Here is a 9167-nt window from a genome sequence, read left to right as displayed (position 1 = left end):
CTCCTTCTCCTTCTCCTTCTCCTTCTCCTTCTCCTTCTCCTCCTTCTTCTTCTTCTTCTTCTTCTTCTTCTTCTTCTTCTTCTTCTTCTTCCAGCTGATTATACAACTGGGCTGCCTGCATGACCTTCTGAGCTCTGTACACAAGGATATAACTCCACATGTCATGATGTACTCATGATGTAGCATCTGCACTGGCTTAGCACACTGTTCCTATCTATGGGAAGCCTGAGGAATGTAGCCCAACCATTGTATTTCCTGTTGCTGGTATGTAAATTGCCTCACTCTTCCTGGGAGATAGTTTGGTAAAAGGTCTGAAACTTCCTTACAATTTCATTTTTAGAAACAAAACCTCTTTCCCTACTGTAATATCACATATTAGGACAAAGAAAATTGACACAAATACATTCATTGTGAAGTTATTCATAATAATGAATAAAAACTTTAAAAAATCTATTAATAACATGCTGATAATTAAATTGTGGTATATAAAATCAGAATATAAACAAACATTCAAAACAAGGAAAGATTCATAACCTGGCATGGGAAGATAGTCACAAAAAGTTGCTGAGTTTAAAACACACACACAAAGCAAGCTGCATTTAGTACATCTGAAACAAGCTGACTTTTGAAAATAAAATCATAAGACCTATATACATGCTGGGAGATTTGCAAGATAAAGAAGTCATCCCTTGGCTATGTGATTTTGAGACATCTTCATCTTCTTTGAACTTTCGAACTTGTTTTTTCAGTTGTGTTTTGCTTTTCTAGTTGCAAAAAGAAAGAGGAAAACCCCGATTCTGAAAAAATGTAGCAACAGTTGCTATGTGAATTCTGGAAAAGAAGGGGTCAATGGGGCATTGGTAAGAGAACAGAACATAAAGCTTTCTTCTTTTAGAGGAAACTGCAAGCTGAGGAGGCAGCAGCCCCTGAAGCCCAGGAGGAGGCAGAACCCCCATTACTTCACTGAAATCAACTACTTTGTGTTTCACACCCACAAAGTAACAGCAGTGACATACAGATCAAGCACAGTGACATCTAAAATGCTAAGATCCTACCCCTGCTTCCCTTTGCCTCTATTCAGGTGCTTCCTCAGCTTGACCATAAACTTAAGAAAATCTTCCTTTCTATTGTAGAAATGAACATAGGACCACAGGTAATACTAAACAAATAATATTTTAAGTGACTTAATTAAATTGTTTATAGTTCAAAATTTCTTTTTAAAGGGGCACAGTCATTAATTTAGCAAGGTTTGGAAATAGCTTCTCCATTTTCCTTAAATGCCTGTATCTCAATATGTGTTTCTCTTCTATATTACCAAATCATATCAAGTTAGAACTCTTTATATAAGCCAATTCTTTGAATTGAATTTGGCCTGCAAAATAGTAGGCTGCAATCAAATTTATTTTTGTATATATGATTCCATATGCTTAAAAGTCAACATGCAAATATATGTAAAAATGCTATTTTTTAAATAGAAAAATATATCTTCCTGAACCTAAAAACATGGGTTGTCCCAGGTGTTATGAAGTTAAGTGACTTGTGTGTATGCATGAGTGATATGTGGCAGACACAACCTCACTCTCTTCATCGGGTTGCTAGAAATCAAGCACTCCAGGAGACCAATAAGGTGCAGCATTAAGGGCATTTTAAACAAGGAGCTTCTGATTGGCAGTTCCTTGTAGATACTCATTCAATGAACACAGTTCAGTCTACTTTAGTCAACAACACTCCCACTAGGTATCATTGGAATGAGAACCACAAAATTGTAGCTTTATAACTTAACCTAATGACATGATACCTCTACTACAGAATAAGAAATCTGATTATCTATTCAGAATATTAATCTAACATTCAGAAATATTGCTGAATTTCAGTGCAGGTGTTGTTTCTATCATTGGCAATCTTGTCTGCATATGATATCTTCAGCTATAATGAGATTTGGATTTAAAAACCTGGAAAATTTGTTTGATGTTAAAATAAAAATTTACAAAAATTTGGTGCTATTTGCCTCTACTTAAAATGGAACCTCTTTCTCCAGAATCATGGAACTCTTACTAATTACTAGCAAAGTTTCCAAGCTTGAGAGAGAAAGAGGACTTTGGGTGGTTGGATAACTAAAGAATTTTCATAAGAGATATTTGGAATGTTGCAAGTAGGCTTCACACCCAGCTTCCCAGAGAGCCACCTGCACTTCCAACTGCTACTCCTATCACCTTTCCAGTACCCTTCCTCCTTATATTCTTTTACCTCCCTCCCCACGTGTATGCACCTTCCCTCCTCCTCCTCCTGATTTACCTTCTAACCACCTACATACTTGTCCATAAATGTGAGCTGATTCCACACGATTCAGAATAAGAATTAACTTTTCTTGAAGATAAACTCAGAACTAATTCTTTAATCATTGATACATTCTAACACACAAAGAAACTCCCCTAGATGGAACTGATCAGCCATTCAAGTATTTTGTGAAAGAAAATAAAGAAAAATGAGCTTAAAAAAATTTGTGAACATTATCCATGACTATATTCTTTGTATAATTTCCATCACTCCCAGGCCTCCCAACCCCTTCCACATCTCCCCTACTCCCTCTCAAGTTCTTGTCTCCTTCCTTATTATTGTTACATAGACATGCATACATTTGTAGATACACACACATATATGTATATATATGTATAATACTGAGTTCGTTCAGTGGTGCTCCTGTGTACATGTCTTTAGGGCTACCCACTTAGAATGAGATAACCTCTCAGGGAGCTAGCCCTGGAAAAAAAATGGATTCTTCCTCCCTCAGCATCCATTGACTACTTGTAACATTTCATCTTGAGGTGGGACTCCCTGAAATTTCCCCCATGCACCTTGGTGTGTCAATTGATTTTGTCATATGTGGATCTTGTTGGACTACTCTACTGTGGAGATTTCATTGGTGTGGCTTCCCTATCATGTCTACAATACCTTAAGTAGCAGCAGGTGTTTTGTCCCTCTGGCTCTTATATTTCTACCTTTCCACCCTGTCTTCCACGATGTTCCCTGAAACTTAGGTGTAGAGGTTGATTGTACATGTGTCCCTTAGGACCAGACACCTCTCAGACACTTATTCTCTGCATTTAATAGAGTTTCTCTGCAGTTATAGAATTTCATAAGAGTCTCCATCTGTTGCAAAAATGAAGCTTCTTTGATGAGTGGTGAGCAGTACACTTGTCTGTAAATATAAGGCCATGTATTTAGAATATAATAAGAAATTCCAGTGGTCTAGGAATATGAAAAAAGTAGGTTTTTCTCTAGGGTCAATCCCATCTCCAGCCATGTGTATATGGCTATGTTTACAGTACCATGCATGAGTTCCCTACTACTGAGTGGGCCTTAAGTCCAATTAGACAGCTATTGATTACCTCCAAGATATAAGTGCCACTACTGCACCAAGAGATATTGTTGCTGGAACAGTCATTATTGTGGTTCACAGATTTTACAGCTGGATAGGCTCATTGATTGTTTTTCCCCTTGGCAGTTTGCATAGTATCGTCCCATAGTCTGAGAGCTAGTTTTCAGGGAGGAGGCTTCCAGGTCAGTTCCAGCTCACTTGCTCCTGTGTCCAAAGTATATCCTGTCTTCGGCAATAGTTTTGCCTTCAAGTTCTGGAAGGCAATCAGGGGCTTGGTAATATGGTATTATTTTCAGAGTTTCTTATTTAAAACTACTACAGAAGATCCTTGTTTAAAACTACCCTGACCAACAATGCAAAGGGAAATTTTTCTTGTCTGGCACTGTGATTTTTGTTATCCTCTCTGGTTTTTCCATACCACCTGTCGCCAGAGTTCTCTTGGGGTCTCTTGTGCTTTCAGACAAACCATATAACATATTTCTATGTGAATTTATTATAGTTATATCTTGGGGGGATGAAGAAACTTATAGAGACTAATACCTGGCACCCAGCACCCAGCACAGTCTCCTTCCAGGTCAGTAAATGCCCTCTCTCTAGATGCAGGTGAGACACCAGGGCCATCTTTTCTCCATGCCCACCACAGAGCGTTCCTCCAGGCTGGTGGCTTCTGGTCCCAAGATGGCACCACAAGGAACCCCTCCTTCTGTGGCTAACTCTCCACAGTCAATTCTCCACAGCAGGCCCGGCTCCTTGGAAGAACCAGGATCCCTAGGGAACATACCACCTAACTATCTTCCTTCCTTCCTTCCTTCCTCCTCCTTTCCCTTCCTTCCTTCCTTCCTTCCTTCCTTCCTTCCTTCCTTCCTTCCTTCCTTCCTTTCCTTCTTTCTCTCTCCCCCTGAAAACTGAGCTTTTAAGTGCAGTATAAATTGGAGTGATGTAGGAAAGCTGGGAAGAAAACGACAGGAGGGAGAGTGAAGATCCAAAGGAGAGAATGTGCTACTAGAATCTGCAGTCACCAAAGGGAGCCAACCATGGACTGGGGAAGAACTACTGTAAGATAATTATAATTTCCTTTGTCTTATAAAATCTGTCAGTCCCTGCAGCATTGTGCATATGTATGTAAATGAGCCTTAATATACGATAGAGGGGTGTTAATTAACACATGTAGCACCCTAATTAGAAATTCACATATGAGCAATACTTTCTAATACCATTATCTAAATATGCACCAGAGAGTTTTAGTTAGAATAAGGTATATTAGTAAGTGTTTTCTCCCCTACTGGAATTGGAGGTTTTCAAGTTAGGTGGTTGACCAGGATGATTTACACAATTATTGTTTTTCCCTGCATGAATGAGGTACAGTGGTAAGTCTAACAGGCTAATGTGCTTGGGGATGGTGCCTTTGATGGAGAAGGCCACTTGGTGCTGTGTGCCTGGACACTTAGGAAACGATCTTCCTAACATACTTGGGGATCGTGCTTTTGATGGAAAACACCACTTGGTGCTGTGTGCCTGGACACTTAGAAAAAGATCTTCCTGCATGGTTCTAGCTGGAGGTTAGTTGATAGGAATATATGTTGTTTTTACTTTAGCATAAAGTTTTCCCCACAAACTGTATGTTAAAATGGCAGAAAGAATAAATATTTTGCAAGTTTGAAGACTAAGTCCTTTCACTATTTTGGAAGTTCTTTGCTTATAACAGTAGGTATGATAATACCAAGACTGAAACTACCATTACATTATATATGTCATATATTACATAATATGTTATATCATTATATTACACATAATTTGTTATAATAGGTGGAGAAGGTTTTCAGATAAAGGCATTTGATTCCCTCCTATTCTTAATTTTAAGACTATCAATTCAGTGGAGAATCTTGATCACTAGAAAAGGCCAGATTGGCTTAGGTGAGTTCTCAAAAGGGGGAAACTGCTGAAGAGTCCAAATGCAAAATTAAAATAGCGCCTGTTTTTGTCAGCCATAAAGCTACATGGGAAAGGGACCCTCTTTACACATTGCCAGCATGCCCTGGATAAATGTAAGGCAAGGTGCACAGAGGTCCCAGTCCTGAATCTATGAGAACTATAGGAACTCTCTTAACTCCTCTGTTGACCCTGTTGCCCACAGTGTTCAAGTCTGAAACTTTCACAATCTGTACCACTTTGTGCCTGCTTTGATTAGGTTACTTAGCAACAGCAGAATTTATTTCTTAAAGATCTCAAGGCAGGGAATTCAAGATAAAAGTTCTAGCAGATTCAGTGTTTGGTTCCTCATAGACAGCTTCTTACATCTTTTTCTCAGGGCAAGAGGGCAGAAGGGACAAGTGCTGTGTATTTACATCATGAAATTGACAAGACAGCTCCCTTCTCCCTCCTTTATAAAGGCTCTATTCTTATTAATTAAGTTGGAGCTGTCTGACAGATCCTATTTTAATTAATTAATTTTTATTTTACTTGTATGACTGCTTTGTCTGCATGTATGTAAGTGCACCAGTGTCATGCAATGCCAAATTGGGGGGGCGGGCAGAAGAGGGCTTCAGGTCCTCTGGAACTAGAGTTATAGACAGTTGTTAGTTGCCATGTGGGTGCTGGTAGCTGAACCTAACTAAGTCTTCTGCAAAAGCAGCCAATGCTCTTAAATGCTGAGGCATCTCTCCAAGACCTCAAGAGCCTACTTTTTTAAAATAAAAATTTTATTAAACTTTTGTGAAGTTCATACATCTTGATCATATTTAGACTCTCTCACCTATCTACACTCCCCTATAGCCTCCACCCTGCCAGATTTCAGGTATTCTGCCATATAGGTTAAGGCCTATCAAGTCAAGTTTTTGTCCCCAAATGTCCCTTGGTGTGAGTCCATCTACTGGAGCCTGGTCAACCAATTTAGCATCTCTCCCTATAAGAATACCAACTCCCCCCTTACCCAGCAATGATCAACTGCCAATAGTTCCTCAGCTAAGGCTGGAGCTTCTTCCCCATTTCCCCACTTCTGTGCTGGGTTTTCATCTAGTTTGAGTTTTCACTGGTCTTGTGCATAATGTCACCATTTCCGTAAGTTCATATGAGCAAGTTCCCACCTGCACTGAAAACTCTGTTTCCTGTGGTCGTTCACCACCCCTGGTTCTTACAGTCGTTTCATTCTCTCTTCCACAATAGTCCCTGAGTCCTAGATGACAGAGTTTTGATATAGGTGTCTTACATTCTGAAGTCTCTTATTCTCTACATTTTGGCCAATTGTGACTTTCTGTGTAAATCACCATCTGTTGCATAAGGACACTTCACTGATGGGAGTTGAGAGATCTATTAATATTCTCTCTACTCACTGTTCTACTACGTTCACTGAACATTAAGTGTAGAGGTTCCATTGTAGATGTGTCACTTAGGGCTGGCCATCTCACAGACACTTATTCTCTGCATTTGACCAGTTGTGGAATTTCATAGTAGTCTCCATCTGTTGCAAAAAGAAGCGTCTTTGATGAGCAGTGAGAAGTATACTTGTCTGTAGATATAAGGACACAAGTTTAACATACAGTAAGAACTTGCTTGTCTAGGGATGTGACAAAAGTAGCTTTTTCTCTAGGATTTATGACCTCTCTAGCCATGTGTATCTGGCTGTGTTTACAGTACCGCACATGAATTCCCTCCCATTAAGCAGGCCTTAAGTCCAATTAAATAGCTGTCGATTACCCCCAAGATAAAAGTACCACTATTGTATCAATAGAGATAGTTTGCCACACAGGTTATTGCTGTGGTTTGTAGGCTTTACATCTGGGTTGGATCATTGATTGTTTTTCTCCCTCAGCAACTTGCACAGTACCCTCTGATACTATGAGAGCTAGCTTTTAGGGAGGAAGCTTTCAGGTCATTCCCAGCTCAATTGTTGCAAGTCCTGTGTCCAAAGTATGTCTCATCTTCAGCAATAAGACCCACTATAATTTATTTATTTATTTTTAGTTTTTTAAAGATCGTATCTCAGAAAAAATTAATGAAATACTGAATATACAATCAACTTAAACTACTACATAAAAATCAACTCTTCATAATATTAGAATCTTGAATAACAGATAATGAAAATTAAATCACCGTCTACCTTGGCATATTTTCTCTCAATGGAAAATGACACTGCTATATTTATATTTTGGTTTTCACTTTAGTCACCAGGAAGTTCAGAGCTAAGATCTAACTTTCCTCTTAATATAGATTGTTCCTAATTTACATTTTCCCTGATCTTAAACTTTTGCTTGTTATCTACTTTTTTTTAATGTGTGTGTGGTTTTGGATATTCTCCCAAGTACCTCAACAACTTTGCAGCATGATATAAGAGGAGGATTTTTTTTTTAGTACACCATTATTGTCCTCAGATTTTGTGTACATGCAATGAATTAAATTTTCTTTCATTAACAAGATGTCTTTATAGGAAATTCTTTTGAATTCTTAGTTACTGCTGTTTAAAATGACTGTTAATAATTTCTCTTTTCAGACTGAAGTTCTCACTCCCTCTCCTGATGCACTGTTAGTCACATTTCTATCAGCCATTTTGTAATTTCCAGATACAAAATTAAGTAGTTTACTGTACCACATTTAGCCTAGTTCTGCCCTTCAGCACTGAGTTTGTGATTATTTGATATGTTTTTTTTAAATTATTTATTTAATAACCATATAATATTTCATTACAACAGCATTGACATATTCAATAACAATTTCCAGAGATGTGATGCATCTCTTTCAAAATTGGCTGTAAATTTTTAGGTATATAGTTGAATAGTTGAATTAATACAGTTATACAATATTGTACTCTGTCTAAACCCTATAAGCCATACAATTAAATGAGGTTTTAAACTTTAAAAAAGATCACCATTTCATTATTAAAGTACAGTTTCATGCAGAAAAATTCATTTTTAACACAATTGACACTAAGATGCACATGCGTTTCTAATCTCCACACAGAACATCCCAAACCATCTTATTCAACTATACACCCACTTCCCAGATGGCACCCTCCCATAGCCTCCCTCCTCCCACTAGAGTCCTTATACTTTGATATCCCTGCTACTGTCGGCTGTGTTGTTGGCACCCCCAGCCATTCCCCACCAGCCCTTCTGGTGAATCTAGTCGGCCTATCTAGAGGGCTTTGTTTTAGGAAGGTCAGCTGTCCCCTCCCATAGCCTCCTTCCCCCCACTAGAGCCCTTATACTTTGATATCCCTACTACTGTCGGCTGTGTTGTTGGTCCCTCATTTAGCAGTAATCTGTTGTCTATATTCCTTTGGATAAGAATGGGGTCCGCTGTTCATTTTCCAAGTTCTATGATGGTTTACTGTCTGGGAATCCCTTTGGCCACCCTGGCCAACAACTCAAAAGAAGGTATCGCTTGTCTGGCATTGTTACTTGTTATGTAGCCTTTAGCTATACATATGGACTCTTATGAAGTTATGTTGGCCCATTTAATCTTTGGTTATACTTTCCTTTTGGGTGTTTAAGGCCATAAAGTTGGTCCAGATAAACCAATTTATTTTTACTCTTAAGGGCATTTGAGGATCTGTTCCTCAGGGGTCACATGGGCTTGGGAGGAGCCCCTGGCTCCTTTCCCTTACCAGTTCCACCTATGTGAAGATAAGTCAAAGGTCCTGCTCAAAGATGGTTGGCTTCACTTGGAAGCATGGAGGAAGTGATTCCTGTGTTGACCCTTCTCTTTATAGACAGGACAATGGTTCAAGTCCATCTGGTGGGGTCTCCTCGGCCTCCTTGATCAAGAGGACAGGTGACCCACCACCATTATAGGA

The sequence above is a fragment of the Nannospalax galili genome, unplaced genomic scaffold (assembly GCF_000622305.1).
Source record: "Nannospalax galili isolate Female #2095 unplaced genomic scaffold, S.galili_v1.0 scaffold27, whole genome shotgun sequence".
Classification (NCBI taxonomy): Eukaryota; Metazoa; Chordata; class Mammalia; order Rodentia; family Spalacidae; genus Nannospalax; species Nannospalax galili.
Note: the sequence above shows the minus strand (reverse complement) of the source record.